Source organism: Netta rufina (assembly GCF_964035555.1).
Source record: "Netta rufina genome assembly, chromosome: 7".
Lineage (NCBI taxonomy): Eukaryota > Metazoa > Chordata > Aves > Anseriformes > Anatidae > Netta > Netta rufina.
In genome coordinates, this window is record NC_140130.1 from 20458158 (window position 1) to 20475909 (window position 17752).

The following is a 17752-nucleotide window of genomic DNA, read 5'->3' on the forward strand; positions in this document are numbered from 1 at the left end:
CTCGGGAGACCTTATTGCTCTCTACAGCTACCTGAAAGGACAGTGTGGGGAGCTGGGGGTCAATCTCTTCTCATGGATAACTAGTGATAGGACTAGAGGGAATGGCCTCAAGCTGCGCCAGGGGAGGTTTAGGTCGGAAATTAGGAGATATTTCTTTTCAGAAAGAGCAGTCAGGCATTGGAACGGGTTGCCCAGGGAAGTGGTGGCATCACTGTCCCTGGTGGTATTCAAGGAAAGGTTGGACCTGTTGTTTAGGGACATAGTTTAGTGGGTGACATTGGTAGTTGGGTGATGGTTGGACCAGATAATCCTGGAGGTTTTTTCCAACCTTTATGATTCTATGAAGTGGCCATAAACCAAGCTCATCAGAGTAACCAGTGGTGATGAGAAAGAACAGTCCTACGGGGAAGTAAGGTGACTCCCTGGGAGCCAAGCTATTTGGTTAGCAGCTATCTTCTGCAGCACAGACAACTCACTTCTCCAGTGCTTCAGTTACCTCTGCTCAATGGAGAGGAAATTTCCTTACCAGCAGGATCTGAGCTACCTGGAAAGTAAATGACATGAACTGACTCTTATGAGTAATACCCTTCTCTCCAGTGTGAGGATGACTAAGGTCTCTGGAGTGGTAACAGTATTTTCTGGCATTGCCTCAAAATCAGGGCCACAAGTGTCTGACTTAATATTATAGTCAGAAGCAACGGTGTGACTCTGTACTTAGCTACAGATCCCAAACTTTTCTCTGATTCACACCTTAATATTCCTGTAGATGGCAGTGGTACATGTTCTGGACACAGGACAACTCCCAAAGATACAAGTTGCCTTCTGGTAAATGGTGGTTATCGTTTTTGCTGTGGTAAGAAACATTTTCTTGAAGTTCTTCTTTGGAACTTACAGCAGATTGTGTGACTGTCTGCCTACTACTAGCAATCCCTTCCCACTACTAGTGTCCCTTCCTGAAATCACCTATAAGAGGAAAAGGGGGAGCTCTGATATTGGCAAAGTCCATCTAGAAAGTGGGGAGGATGAACATGAGCAAGCTATTTGGACCAATAAACTCCAGCCTGCTTCTTATGCAATTAGGTAGCCCACCCCCTAAATAGTCACATAGACAAGTGTCTTTTAATGTCCACTTTCTTTAATTAGACTGCATTTGTCTTTAACAATCCACAATCTGAAGTTAATGTTCATGATGCTAAATACCAGCTGCTTCCTCGTAGCATCTTGGTAAGGACAGATAGGTCAGGGCAGGGGGAAGTATGAGGCTGTTGCTATTATTTCATGTGTGTATATGTACATATAGTATTTATTTTAATTTTTATTTTAATTGTTTATCTTTTATGTATTATGTATATAATCGTACATGCATAGTTTCTGAGGCTATGTTTAGATTTCAGTTTGGACAAGTCCTTTTAAAACTTGTGTTGTTCCCTGGGTGGTTCTTCCCAAGCAGAGCCAACCACACTTTCAATTAGAGCTTGTCAGTCCTGCCTGATAATCGCAGCTTTTGTTGAGAGCAGCAAGAATTAATATTGTCGTTTCACCTGCTGTGACTCATGATTTAAAAGAAAATAATTGTTTGAAACACTGATTTCTTATATTTAGAAATTAAGTTATTCTGTACCCAAATACCTGGCCAGTTTTAATAATATAACCCTGCTAGTGATCACTTAAAATGAAATAAGAGGATCCAATACTTAAACATATTAAAATATCTATTCCTGTGAAAATCTTGCTTTGCTTGATTGCTGTCTACTGCCTTTCATCCTCTTAGCTCCACTACAGTAAGCAGTATAAAATATACCATTTCCACATGCCCTTTGAAATGCTTCTTGTTGTGCAGGCAGAATCAAGAGCAACACTTGATGTAGGTTATACTGTGAGCTCTGATGCTGCATAACAAAGGGTAAAAATAGGAAAAGAAGGATTTGAATCCTGACTTATGGTTTAAATGGAAACAGAAAAACGTTGTGGGGGAAAACTTTCCAGAACTAAAAGCAAGTCCTTTGCAGTATGACATGCTTGAGCTAATGTGTAAATGAAGGAGTTTTTCTATTTTTAAAAGGTGCATGGACTTGCATCATCCCATCTCAAAGGAGACCTAAATGCCAAATCTGAATGTTTCATTGTGGAATAATGATAGAAAACTATTTGTATGTGAACTTAAGATAAAAATCACCAGAGTGGGGTGGGGAGCTAGGGAATGTATCAAATCTCCAGAGCATAATCTCCTCTAGCAAGAAAGGAAGATGAATCCTGCTAGAGAGAGTAAATATCTCATATTAAGAGAAAAGGGCAAACTCCAATCAGTGCTCATCTGAATCCCCAAAGCTTCACATAACAAAGAACTTTACTCCATTTAGATTTCATCAAAATCTCTTAACTTCTCACCAGGAAAAATGTGATTCCGATCATCAGCATCCTCGATTAAATTCTGTTTTTGTGCTAGCATATTTGTCATTTTATGAGCTGCTGCTCAGTGCAAAAATAGAAATATTAATGCATGCTGATGCTTGTATTGGATCTAGCATACAAAGGAGCAGTTCAAGAGATAGAGGCATCTGGCAGACTGCCATTTGGAGATGAGAGAATAATAATTCAAATGTGATAAGAAAGTTACAAATACCCTGTGTATGAGAGCAGTAAAATTCTTGTCTGCATTAATACCCTGCTATTTCTGGGTTACTCGGAGTCCAGTGTATATTTTGCACAATGTTTATGTTCAGTTGAAAAAAGTTTGCTTTTAAACCATAATGTAATTGCCACAGACAGATCAAGGTCCCTGCTGGTGGGGAGGGACTGAAATAATTTCATCTGTTCTGCTCGGGTTTCAGACTCATCTGATTACTTTCAGGCTTCCACGTAGCTGATGTAACAGTTCAAAACATAGAAAATGGATGGGATGGGGGCAAGGAGGGTAAAGGTTATTATTAGATAGTTCCTGAATGCGCATTTGTTTCTGCTCTCAGCAATTATAGCAGTCACTGATTCTTGCTGGGGATTCTGTTTCCCTGGGAGAGGAGGCCATCAGAGAAACAAACCCATGGCAACTAGTACAGCCTGTCTGCTAAAAACACAAAGCATGATTGTTGTGACAGTGCTACCTTTATAATGAGTGCCCACTTACATTACTGCTGGAGCTTGGCACTTTGTTAACCCTTCTCTGAACACAAAAACTTTCCAACTGACTGTTTCCACATACCTGTGCAGCTGGTGAGAGTTATCCTTAGGAAATACAAAACTCAAAGTATGTGTATAAGGATGCCTGCATTGCTTGTAAGGCAGAGAGTATTCCATAAAATAAAAACCATTGAATTATTGACTTTAATTCAACCAGTATATATTGTAAACTTTGAGAGAATTAAGCATTAGCACTGAGATGGCAGCTAATTTGGAAGCAAGGAATGAAGAGAACAGAATACTGTAATTTGCTCCTTTGACTGATATTACAGATTGCTTAACCTTTGTTTTTCTCTCTTCTTCCAGCGGCAGATCTAATCTGCCTACCAATGCAAGTACTCACAAATGCACTGCCTCCCCTTTGTGAAGCTGCAGCAGTATGCAGCAAAGCCCACCTAAGCTGAGGTCCTCCAGCAGTGCTGCACCCAGGTGAATCATGTTTGTACAGCCCAGGCAGTCGTGTTAGCAGATGTGGTGCAAAAAGCTGTAAAAGCTGGCAGTGAATGATTCCACAGTTAAAGAACTGCACATTCTGAGCATCACCCACCTAAGCTCACTTCAGTGGAAAAGAGTGAGCTCTGAGTCTATACAAAATCCTGGCATGTATGCAAATGTAGTATGTCACTCTTTGCAGATATGCAGTAGCTCAGAGCACACTGCACAGCACTGCAGTGTCAGTGCAGGGATGACAGAGCATCTTCACCAGCTGCCTTCAAGCTTGAACTCTGCTGTTGCCACTCTGCTCTGCTGTGGCAGCTGGGAAGGAGGCGAAGAAAAGGAGGTGGCGGGAGCAAGCAAGAGTTACAGCTAGGAGAAATGACAAAAGGAAAGATGAGGAGTGGAGAAGTAAAGCTGGAAGTGGCCTGCAAGTGTTGGTGTTATGCCATAATTAACATTACAGATTTTAATTTAGAGCAAACATGCCTTCTTAGTGTCATACAAGCCTGTCTATCATCTGTGTATAAATGCTTCCAGAACAAAATTTTCTTGTGGATGAGGTCCCCATTTAGTTTTCAATAAAAATATGCATTTGCTTGGAAATAGGATTGAGTTAGTTCAAAAGTGAGCTTCACCAGCATAAAAAGTTGCACCAGTATACCCTGGGTGCTGTAGTTCCTACATGAATCATACTACAAAGCTATCCAGAGAAAACATCTATGACTTGTTTCTGCTTCATTGCAGAGCTCTCCAAGTTCAGTAACTCATTCTGACTAGTTGGAAGGACTGAAAATAGCTCATGGGGAGGGGAAAAGGAAGGAGATTGAGGAAGACAACTTTCCAAACTATCCCTTAAGGGGGGGGGGAGGAAAAAGGTGAAAGTAGGGTAGGAGGGAGAGGAGGGAGAAGAGTAGTACTTGGAAGGAAGAGGAAAAGAAACTTATCTGAAGAAATGCATTCATACTGAGATTTATTTATTTATTTATTTTACTAACAAGTATACCAGTAAGAGCATCATAAACTATCTGTGAGTTCAGGCAGTTAATAGTATGTCAACTATAATCTCTAGTCAAACTAGATTATATAGGATGTGTTTCTCTGTAAGGCAGGCGTTAGAGTTCCAAAATGTTAAAATGTCTTTCTTCAGTTCATCTCCACCACTGCCTTTCCCTCCATAGAGTAAGATCTTTTGAAGAACTGTCTCTATGGACCAGTGTGTCAGTGTGTACATTGTCTTCATAGATCCTATGCTGCCTGGAGTATTCTGAAGTAAAATGTGAGTGTTCATCAAAACATCTGCTCAGGTTGTGTCTTGTAGTGGAGGCATAAGTTACAACATGAAGCAGCAAATCTCCACTGAAGTTTCATGTAGGTCTTGGGGTCAGCATCTGAGTGTGTTCAGAGCCAGCTTGCTTTCATACAGTGCTAATTAACTCAGTTAACCTAAACTGCAAAAATGCAGTTCCTCTACCTATGCAAAATAATCATGTAGATTTTCCTAATAATATAGATGAGCCAGCCCAAGATCTTGGGAGTGTGTGTTCCTGCACTGCAGTCCCACCTTCCTTTGCTGCTGGAACCATATCGCTCGCTTTCTTGGGCTAGAAATGTTCTGATCACCAATAGCTGGTTTGTTACGTGTGGTGCTGAAAATACCGTGTGAGCCTGTAATGCAATGGTTCAGGTACTAGCTGGGCTGTCTCACCTACTATGTTCAGCATTATATATATCGTGTGACTTCACACCTAAAATTCCAAGTTTGTGTAGTAAGCCAATTTGTTCACGTGATAAAAACAACCAGAAGTCCTGCTGAAAAACTGGAGAAATACTTTAAGTGCTATTACTCATCCACTCACTCGACTTGCTCTTGTCGTTGTGTTTGAGTGCAAGTTCTTTACCAAAAGCCTATTTTTACCCCAGGTACATCAGGTAAGCACAAAAGTGGGTTGGAATATTTTCATCATACAGCCTGCAGCTTTGTGTGAATCAGGCACTTGTCTCTGCATAAACTAAAGGGAGGATTGTATACTACAGACATGTATATCCAGATCAGAGCTGCTGCAGAACCACAGAAGTGCTTCTGGAAAGTTTGCTTTGGTCCTTTTTCTAATGAATAGTACAGTGTAAAATAAAACTAAAAGTTAAAACTAAAAGTCTTTAAAGAGATTGAATCCTCATTCTGTTATTTATGTGAATGGAAATACTTGAACCTGACTTCATTTCTAAGGTTGTGTTTTTTGTTTGTTTTTTTTTGAGAACTAAGATGGATATCTACTGATGTCTCTTTCTACAGTAAGAAATGCCATTCACTAGATAACATCATTTTAATGCACTGTATTGCCTTACTGACATCATGATGATAAAGCATGTCCTTCGGAAGCCCAGTGAAGCTCAGTTAGGAGTAATTGTATGAGAAAGTGAAACTTGTGGTAAATGAGTCATTAAGATGTTTTTAATCTGTGAACAATATTTGCCTCAAGAACTTCTTCGTGTGTGGATTTATTTGCTGTGGATATGAGTAGGTGGTGGTTTTTAGCTGTTGTCAATATATTGTTTAAATTGTTGTTTTCTTTCCTTGTGATTTCCTTTTAGTGCATCTGGGAATATATTTTTTTTGTTGTTCTGATTTTCTAAGGAAACAAGGCTTATGCAATCATGTGATCCGGATGTGGTTGTGTATCTGTCTGTCCTGATGTGGCAGCTTTTTAATCTAGTGGCCACTTCTAAGCAAATTTGAGAGCAGCAGCCATCTCCAACAAGTTATATTTCTACAAATTCAGGAAAATCAAGAGGCAGCTACAGGAGAGAGAAGCTTTAGGAGTGGCCCTAATGAGGGGCAGTCCCTCTTCTCAGCATTTACAGCAAGCACATGAGATTCCACACAAGGAGCTATGTTAAAAGTATCCTTACCCCAGGAAAATCTTCAGTTAGAATTCACACCCAGTTTGCTACCAGTGAACTCAACTCCCAGATAACACCCATAACAAAGCAGGCTGCATTAGCTCCCTCGTTCACATAACATTGTTTTGTCTATGTGACCTTGGCCAAGGGGAAGCTAAATCCAAATGCTGTGTGAGTATTGCTAATACCCTGTGTATTTAGAAATATCTGGATTAGATGTGAAGAAATAATCATAAAAATGAGGCATTTTATGATTTGTTAAGCTTTCAGTTGACACTGTGACATAACAAAAATGGCACAAAAAGCATGTCTAGACCCCTTTATTAATTGCAATCTTTCTGGGAAATCTGTTTGGAAAGGAGCCTGATAGTGCCTTCTCCTCTCTTCCCTTGCAATGGCATGCTTTTTTTTTTTTTTTTTTTTTTTTTTTTTAAACCTCTCCTGAAGTTTAATCAACAAAAAAGTCATAGGCATTCCAGGTCACAGGTGTTGTGGTGACTAAAACACTTCAGAGTAAGTGTTTTTCATAGACCGCAATACACTTTGCAAACCCTCCCTTTTTCTTGGATGAACAAAGGTAAAAATACTAATTCCCTTGCTGCACTATGTGAATCAGTTTTCTGTTCACAGGTGATTTGTTGCTTCTCTTTTGCATAAATGAAACTGAATGAAATCATCCCTTTGGCACTTTATTGCTGTTTGAATCCTCATTCAGTTGTTTGGCACGTTAACAGTTCTGCAGGAAACTAACTGCAGTGATCCACTAGCTATTTTATGTTGAGCTACTGGGCTTTATTTTCCTGAGATGTTAAATATATTTTCATGCTATAGTCAAAGAAAATACTTTAAAACATTGTTTAATGACTTTCAGTTATCACCTCGATAATACTGGGAAGTTTTCCTGTCATTTTTATAGGCAAAATTACAGTTTCTGTTACTTTCTTGTTAAACCAAAGTCTTCAAAAGGAAAACTGAACATATTCAGTTTGATACCTGTAGCATTTCATACCTGTAATAAACACTGGTGTTCTTACCTACTGCTGTAAGACAACTCATACAGAAAACATTTCCCTTTCTTGTTGCTCATCTCCTAGTTATGGTGGTAATGGGAGGTGAAAGCACTTGCTGGCAGTCATCTGGCTGCTTTTGTTTTTCTTCAGCAGGTAGTGACTCTAAAGATCTGTCACCTGTCTCTTACTTCACTGAAATCTCTGGGTGTGGATGAAAGTTGAGCTGAGACTGTTTCTTGATCTGAATATAGTCCCTTTGTGTTCACAAAGGACTGCGGATAATACTTACTGGCAGTGAGTTATCCTTACAGCTTATGTTCCTCCAACAATACTACCAGGGTGCGACAGGTAGATGGAAGTGAAGTTATGTCACTGGGCAACTTTTCAGCAGTGCACTGTTGGCTTTGCTACCAGCTGCAGGTGGTGGCCAGCATTCAGTGACAAGTTACAGTCTTCTTGACCATGTTGCAATAGGATTATGTCACTGCTGTTGTATCATTTCCACCCTTCTCCATGAGGACAACTGTCTATTTTTTGCTATTAAGGAAACCATACTGTCTGGAAATAAATCTGTATTACAATGACATTATATGGTGTTGGGAAATAGTTTTGCATCTGATTGGCTTGTTCTTAGAAAATTAGGGACTAAGTAGATATGCAAGTATTTCTTCAGATGTCATTTATATTTAATGTACAACTTGAAAAGGAAGGCTCTGCCAAGAGCTGTCTTCAAATATGCTTAAAAACTTTCATAAGAATTGAATACAAGCAGGGAGTGATGCCTGACCCCCAAATGCTCTTATAAAGATAAGTACTGTGTGTAAGAGGATGCTCTTGGCTCCTGCAGCCCTTCTGCTCTGTTTACAAGAATGTTTCCTGGCTGGCTCAGAGAAGCTGGTTTCCAATGGGAATATTAATGCAACAGGAGAGGGAACAACTGGAAAGATGTGGTATGTCCTCCCCCAGACCTGGGATGCTCCCTTGGCAGGGAGAAATGCCTGTGTTCTGCAGCCTTCAGCATCGTCTGCCAGGAAAGCAGCCATCCTGCAACAGACAAAATCTATGAAGGCATTTTAAGAGAGAAGGGATAGGAACAGGTTTGCACTGCCATCTTCAGCCCCAGGGAAAAATGGAGTTCCTTCATTTAGAGGGCAGAGCATGTGGCTGTATGGGGTATCCCACAGGCACTTGGGGATGTGTACTCCAAAGATCCTCACAAGAACAGTGCTTCTGCTGCTCTTTGCACCAGCCATGCAGGAAGAGATGGAGGGATATCCTCCATGCAGCCACTACCAGTGCTGTGGAAGGAAAACATGTAAGCCCTCCAAGGTACAGCAAGACTACAAAAACATGGGAGAGAAGTAACTGGTGGTAAAGCATGTGTTTGAGGGAGAAAAATCTGGAAAAAAAAAATGGGGCAGCCTAGAGCTCTAGAAGGGGAAGTGAACAGAGCAGTGGAAGGTTCTGGGAAGACAAGAAAGCTTGATACAACATATTGCCAAGTCTGCGCATGGATTTTTGAAGACTTGTTTTTCTGCTCTAATATAAACACCTCTTTCCTTAATGCAGAAACACAGATTCACTGATGGTCAGAAGATGCAATCTGGTGATGAAGTGTTTAAACAGCATTTAAGATTTTCCATTACATAGGAGTACCTATTAACCAGAGAAGTTGCATCATTATTGATTTACAATTTTGTGATTTTACATTTTCAAAAATTTTAGCAACTTCTTGGAGTTATGGTGCATGAAAGATTCTGCTAGAGTTAATGGGGTATTTGTATTTAACCACCCTTGTTGCAAGATGTGGAACAAACTTAAGAACTTAAAAAACACTCTGAACTAGAATTCCTAAAGTATCCTAAAAATCCAGTAATACTGCTTTATATAGAAAGCTACGCATCTCTGGAAATCTAGCTGCAGAACAAACCATCACATTACTGTAAAGCTGAATAGCTTTATATACAAAATGCTGAATTTTCAAAATCTTCCATCAGTAGCCTTTTTGTTTTATGGACTATTAAACTGGTGTGCAACAGGCTGTCACTAAACATTTGTTCCATGTTTTGCTGAATGAAGTACAGAAATACAAGGCAGCTGAGGCGCCTTCCCTGCAGAGAGTAAAGATGACAAAATTGGGAGCTGCTGCAAGAACTGAAAAACAGAGGTGTGGGCTACATGCTGTGTGTGTTGCAGTGATGGTTATTTAGGGGTTGTGGGAAAAGGAGGCGAGATGCTGGAGCTTGCTGAAATTGTCAGAACTGCTGTATATTTTATTAACGATCTATAACCTTTTAGATATACAGACTATGCTGCTAATAGCAAAAGCAAAATAACAAAAAGATCTTAATTTGTCTCTTTTTGTAACTGGGAAGAGTTTGATAGTGCGTTGGTAGTCTCAGGACACAAACAATCAGTAATGGCTACCAGGAGGCACTCAGCCTGGACCTGGCTAAGTGTAAAGCGTGTATAAACTTCATCACCTAATTGTCACTAGTCATTAACCCACTCTTCTAGCTGAATACCATGTAGGACTGGCATGAAACCTGCTGGATAAAGGAATATGATTTCTCTTGCTAACAATCCGGCACTCTTTGCACCCATCCATCTGCTTATCTGGGAGCTCTGTGGTAAAAGCCATAAAGGAAAAATAGGCAAAACTTTTTGATGAGAGATAGCATTAAAGTAAGCATAATGTCAGGTGGGATTAAACTTGGTCTGATAAAATGTGCCTAAAATCTCTTCTGGAGACAGAAGTCTTCACCCACCACACAGGCTCAGCACAGCTAGTGACAGTGTGAGTGTCTCCTGTCACACAGTGCACCTTTCTTCTTCGTGCAGACCGAGGCAGCAAGGGTACTGTGGCAAGCACACACCTAGTTGCAGTTGTCAGCATCACTTTGGAGTCCCAGCAACTGCCCATGTCAACAGGGTAATTGGCAGAAGATCTTTCATGTGCACAGACACACAAATAAGTTGTATTTTGCATTCAAAACTAAGAAGGTGGCCAAACAGTTTTCCTTCAAGATCTTGATGACTTTGTCTTATTTAGGTATTTTCAGGATTGGGAGAGATTGATTGCAAATGCCAAGTTATGTTATAAAAGCAGTATCAGACACTTTAAGGAGATGGGAAGAAGCATCACTGAAGGATGCAAGCCTGGAAGAATGTGTTTCACAGAGAGAAAACTTGTGGGTAGATTAACATTTTCTGGATAAGGCCATGCTCATTCCTTGTGTACCCCCAGGGATACTATGCACTGGGACCAAAACCTTTGTTGTCTGAATTCTCCCAATTCTTCATTGCTGTAGTGCAGTAGGGGCTGGAGGCATCTGTACCTGGCTGAGGGATCCACACAGGCAGAGAAGAGAAGAGGGGCTCCATTTAATAGTTTAAGAACTACTATCCTAAATAAATAAATATGGCCTCAGGCCAGCCTTGTTTAATCTTTTGAGGCTTTGGAGATATTGAAACATGATGTGATAACAAGCAGCTGTATTTCACAAAATATTTACCAATGCTCAGTGTGTGCACTCTCTTCAAGCCATCCATCCTCTTTCATTATTTCACCAGATACTGTGACTCATTTCTGAGTCTGTGGTACTTGGCTACTGAAATAATTAATCTTGAATAGAAACTAAAATTTGGTTGTATCATGCAGGATTTTCATTTTGAATGAGAGTCCAGCCAGGGATGTCTGAGCTTTAAACTTGCTCATTTCCATCTGTAAAAGCAAATAGTAAGATATTAATAAAATTGCTTGGAACCAAAAAATATCAGCATTCAAAAATCTCCATATCTTTGGATATTTGATTAAAAATTCTGATTTTACTTTGAGTATTTCTGCATATGCATATAGCTAAGAAGCTTTATCCATACAGCAGTTACTAAAACAGGTCTGACCAGCCTATTTTGTGCAGTGGGAACAGCAGGAGTATGAAAATTAGTTTCCAAGTAGGAAATAAGATCAGCCAGGAACCAGACATCTCTTTTCTTCAGTTCTGATACATGAGGTCTTTCAAAATATGTTTCAAAAGTGTTTGATAGCTTCCCTTCTATTTTAGGAAAATACATAGACATAACTGCTTTAAAGGAAGAAAGCCGTCTGTAAAACATGAGAACTTGTGGGTTTGTACTTGACTTGTGCACTTTCTCCTCGCCTTTCCAAAATGCCTCTTTGAATTACAACCTCCCAAGAGAGCTATGAGCCCATAACTGCGGCTATCAGCTTAGGTAGACAACTTACCTGTTTCTCAGTGTGCAGTTCAGTGGATGGTTTCTGTGTCCCTGTTTTTATTTACTTTCCCAACAGTGTCTCTAAGCAATTACGAAGGCTTCTCTTTTCCAGTGGTTGGCCTTCATGGCTCTCCATAATGCACTTAGCCTGTCTAAAATTAGTGACTTCTGTCTGTAACTAAGTATATGTGGAGCTGGACTCAGTGTAGCAGAGAAAATACAAACTAAACACAGGGAGGAAGAAGGAAATTGCAATAATTACACAATCATCCAACCTAGAGAGCCAGTTAGCATCATTGGCAGCCTTTGTTCACATGATCTTGTGGGCAACCAGATAGAAAAAAAAGTGACAATTATTCATTTTTCTTGACTTCCTTCTCTGGTGTTTGTGAATGAAATCTGCTAGCAGCATGAAAAAGCCTGCTGCTGCCACTATACCTGCGGCCAGCTCTCCAGTAGTTGCCAGTGCAGCTGAGACCTTCAATTACACAGGCACCTGCCAGTCCTCCTCCCCTCAATCTACTCTTCTTCTTTCTCCAATCTTTTTCCTCATGCTCTGCTGCTCTTCCTCATTTCATCTCCTCTCCAGTTATGAATCTGTCTTTTTCGAACATGATATACGCTAGTGAAAAAGTAACACCTTACGTTCAAGATACAAATCAACCCCACAGTGGCACATATGGATCCTGAATTTGGCAGGGATTTAGATGAGATCTTGAAATTTCCATCACATAAAATTTGGTGTAAAGTTTTTCAATTTCATCAATTCATCTTGTAGATTCTTCCTATTTACAGTTTTGTCTGTGTGGAAATAAGTATGATGTTAAGTTCAGATGTCCACCTGCTTCCATGGATTTGTCACGCAGGATGTCTGTAAATTTGGTTGCTTAAAGCTCTCTTTCAAAACTTCAAATTTAAATGGAAGAGCATTAAGTTCATCTTGTGGCTAATTGCATTACATTATTACATTATAGCAAAGTGGTTAGCAGTAGGAGAACTTCTGAAGGCTAGATCTACTTGGAGTTCAGATGGCTTTTAAAGAAAGACCTGCAACCCCAGTTTGTCCATCTGCTGGCTTCCCTTCCTTAATAATGTTTGAATTTACTGATAATTCCAGCTATATTTGACAGGCTTTGAGAACATGAAGCTCCTGGAAGCTTGATCAAAACCAGCAAGTGGTCAGAGGCCACTGGCCCAGGTTAATGCCACCCACCCAAATTTTAAGGCAGTTTGTCCAGCTGGTCCCTGACACAGAGCACTGTGAGGGGTGCAGAGCAGTGAGGGGCATCTGGGAGCACTACAGAAAAGGGGATCCATGTGCCTGCTGAACATAAATACAGAGGGATTTGGTGGCTGCAGTTCTGTTCAGCACACAATTTGCTGGCTTCCAAAGAAAGCAATTCACGTTTAAAAACAGCAGGAAGGGCGTACGTGCTGAGTGATGAGAAAGACACGTTTGTGTGGCCTCGCTCCCCTACTCCTCACAGGCCGCAGCTACCCAGAGGGGAGGGATGGCTGTCATGGGTACGGCCCCCTGGCAATAAGCTGCTTTTTCTTATTCTGATGGGCAGAGTGCTGCTGTAGTTCTGCGGTCTCTGCTGACCAACTTGCCAGGAATTGCATGTATGCAGTTTGTTGAGGAGTGTCCAGGAGTCCCCAGGTTTCCCAGCAGCCCTACTTATGCTAGCTTTTTATTTGCAAAGCTGAAAATTAATTAGGATATTTAAGGCTCTGTGAAGAATTCAATAAAGCAGTCTAAGGTGTTGACATGCTTGCCTTGAACAAATAAAAGCCACCTGTGATTATTCTTATTGCCTGCTGTGGAGCTGTAGCCTGGCTGCTGAGACAGGGATCCTCAGCAGAGTGAAGTCAGGAGCAACGACAATTGGACATGTGACATTTTCAGTTTGCTATAAATTCATCTGTAAATAGCAGAGCCTGATATTAATGAGACCGGGCATCTCATTAAATAACATGAGATAACAATAAATAATGCTCAATGTGCCATTATGGAACTCTGCAGTACCTGGTTTTGAGTATTACAGATCAAATTATGGAAACACTATGTTTTTTTCTGCATGGATTTACAACTATAGTCTCTCCATGTTTTAATGTGTGAAAATTTTCATGTAATGGGAAAATTTTTATGTGTTTCATAAATCAGAGTACCCTGGTAACCATTCTGATTCAAAGTATAAAGAGCAGTCTGTCAAGTTCTTCGTCCTTATCTCTTGGGTGAAAATCTTTTCTATGTTTGCCAAGAAAATATACTAGTACGTGACCGCCTGATAAGCAAATCTTTCACTGACTCAATTTCAAAATAGATTACTATTAGGCAATATATATGTTTTCAGTGGTAACTGTTTGGACTGCTCAGATATATTTTTATAATGGTTTTAAAAATCACTCAGGATTAAAAACTCCTGGATCCTTGCTGTCTGGGATGAAGGTTATAAGGAATGTTACTGTGTTCCAAGTGATGGTGCCAACAGGGACATGCAGGTACATACACATAAAACATGTTCATGATATGAGACAGAAAAATGCAGTTTTGTAGTGTGCATTTTTGTATATGCTACGAAATAGCTTTTTCCTAAGATATTGTGTATGCTGCATCATCCTAAGTATTTGATAGGGAACACGTTGACCCTTAATGATTAGAAAAGCTGCTTCTTGTATAGGAACTTTTGAATCCATCTGTGCTTTACCCTGTGGGAAGAGTTCTTAGCAGCTGCTTCTTTTTAAAGAAATTCAAAGAGGATATCTTATTTGTGGGCTGGAGTTGCCATTACAGTTCTTTGCACTGTTGCATCCTGTCCTAAACGAAATCTCCAGTATCCACATCTCTACTAAGCTACACAGAGACCTCAACCGTTCCACCCTAAATATATAGTCCTCTTAAAACTTGTTTGTTTTCAATGAGGTCCGCAGGCTGAACTGAAAATAAATACAGCATATGCAGAACGTTTTTTTCCTCTTTGCCTTTCAAAAAACATCATTCTTACATTCTATCTGACATACCAATAAAACTTTATAATACATTTGTCCTTTTACTGCTAGTGTTTTCAGATGCCCCAGTGAGGACCACAAAAAAACATAAGATGAAACACTTGTGACCTTAAAGATTTTGAGATCTAATTTAGAAATTGGTGTAATACACAAACTTGATTGGGTGCAATTTATCTTCCTGTTCATGTTGTCAGCAAGACCCCCTGCAGGTGTTTTATTACAAACTCTAGCAATAACAACAACAAAAGAGATTTCTAGGAATTTTAACAACTACTACAAAAATCTACCCCTACTTTCTTTTACATCAATGTTAACTCAAATCAAAGTAGTCAAAAGAAGATAAAGATTCAATGTAGGAAATACTATTCTTTAGGATAACACCAAAATATCTACATGGTTGGGTATGTACATGATTCATATTTAGGCATCTTGCTTAGATGAGCTGAACGATCTAAGCAGCTACTTTTTTCACTTGATTTATGAGCTGTTTTGCAAGCCATAGGCTACAGAGGGAAAGTACAGGAGATCAGTTGTGTCCCCATCAGTAAATGAAGAGGAAAAGTGCTCCTGGAGACCTTGCTCTGTCATCCTCCTTTCCTTCATTCCTTCCGCTTGGTAACGTGAGAGTGACTGTTTGCCTAGCATGGTCTCTGGGCTGCCCAAGGACTGACTGTTCAGTAATTATGCCCTGAATCTCTCAAGAAGCATAGCATCGCTGACAGGAGGAAACAGCTTGGAAATAGCTGCTGTGATTATTGAGCGCAGGAATTAGTCTTATCCAATGTATTTCTGTACCAAAGTCCATCCAACCCACTCAAAGAGAATTGTTAGCATTTCATTCTATTTACATCTACTATAGCAATTCTCTGTGAGCTGAACTTCCCAGTGTGAAAAAAAAAACAGCTCATTATTAGGAGACAACCTGTCTGTATCCTTCTTCTTTTTGGAGGGAGATTGCCCATAGTCATTCACGTATACTTTATCCCTTCTACAAAATGAGATGTTGTAATAGTCTCATATGTAATGTAATTATATCTTAGTTCGCATTGCATAAAATGATGAAATTCAAATTACTGATGGGAAACACCTTTCCCTGACATTAAAACTCAAATGTTTCACTGTTTCACAATAAACTATGGAAGGTGGTACATTTAATAAATAAATAAATTGAAAAAAAAAAAAAGTTAAATGGAAAGAAGTAGTGAAAGTTTCTGGAAAGGCGTGACTGGAGATGAGCTGTCTCAAAGCAGCAGAGCAGGTCCATGGCACAGAGGCTGCTGCCTTCCTTGCAGCAGTGCACAATGCCTGATGTTGACGTAGCTGTGCTCCAACACCAGAGATGTTTGTCTTTGGTACCAGATAGAGGCTGGCAACTAAAAGGTGTTTGTCGTTTATTTACAACACACGAATGAATAATATTAAGCATGCTGCTTATCCACTGATCTCAACGGCTTTTCCCTGAGAAGAGAGTAAGCTCCTACATTTTCTTGTAGTACGCTTTGTACCAACTTTTTAATGAGTTAGCTCTTCCAACTGACAAGAAACAGAGAAATCATCTGGCAATTCCTCTTGCTGGAGCTGAAGCCAGGGCTGAGCAGGTGAACGACCTTTTACATTTCTTCCTGCCCCTCTACAACTGAACAGCAATGGGGTACTTGTTTTCTGCTGCGTAATTCATGTGTATTTCAGTATTTATATAGCAGAAGTAAAACAATGCTTGACTTAAAAATACCCACCAAAAAGCAGAATCCATAATTTAGTCTCACTGCTGGTGTGAGATCCTCTGGAATCAGAGTGCCACTAAGCTGTGCTCAGCAAAGCTGAAACTCAAGGGTGCCTACAGCTGATAATTAAACAACTAATAACCTTGCTTGGAGAGCCTATTGCATATGACAGAATAATATGTACAACAAATGGAACTGAAATGCAAAATCACTCTAAAATAGCATAATGATTCTAAATATGGAGTTAGGAGTGGTGATGATCTCTTTCCGAATAGAAGCAGTCATGAGTGTGGTAGTACTTTGCTAAACAAGATAGCTTAGTAGTCAAATTCTGGGTGAAAGGAAAGAGGGACTCATCATTCACTCTGGCAAAAAGTCCTAGCTCATAAGAAAGCTATATAATTATTGCTAGATACTTAAAAGCCATGAATTTCAGTTTCTATGTAAGCTTTGGAAATGGAAAAATGTATCCTGGCAATATTCCTGAGGAGGTAGAGAGGGTATCCGGTGATATTTATGTAGATTAAATCTGAAACTGACAGCCAGGGACCTGAAAGATAAACATATACCTAAAGGTTATGGCTCAACTTTCAGTGGAAATTATGAGGGCTTCTTTGACAGGCAGAATCTGCTAATGGCTCATAAATTAACGTACAACTCTAAATGTAGTAACTGCTGAGAACCAAGCTGAACACTGATTTTGCTTTGGTTTAGCTTTAAAAAATATTTCCCGACCACAAATTTTACAGTTGAAAACCACATTTGTGCCAGTTCTCCAAAGATGCGTAATCAGAGGAGATGATAGATATGTGGCTGTTGCTCTAATCACAATTAACTGACAACTTATACAAGCCATCAATTTGAGGAAACACCTAGATGCTAAAAAGCCCAGGATAAAGAACAGAGCCCCACAGAGTAGTTTAAGGCTCCACACACTACTAGAAATAAAATCAGCAGAGGAAGTGAAAGAAATATAATTAGAAAACTCAGTCTTGAACCAGACAAACCCTCTTGTGTTGTATGCAAAGTTTACTGTGAAAGCTAATTACACTAAAAGCTAATTCAGTATCATCTAAAACATACAATAAAACTGGAATCTGTAGTCAAGGTTTTCACAGCTAATTGATTGACTTAGACTCTTACATTGCAACAAATAGAGTGAGTGGTGCAAGCTCTTGAGCTTGGATTATTAGTTTCCTGCTCTTTGGTGTCTCCTAGGAGCCAGGTAAGCATGTAAGAAAATAAGTTTTCATCTAA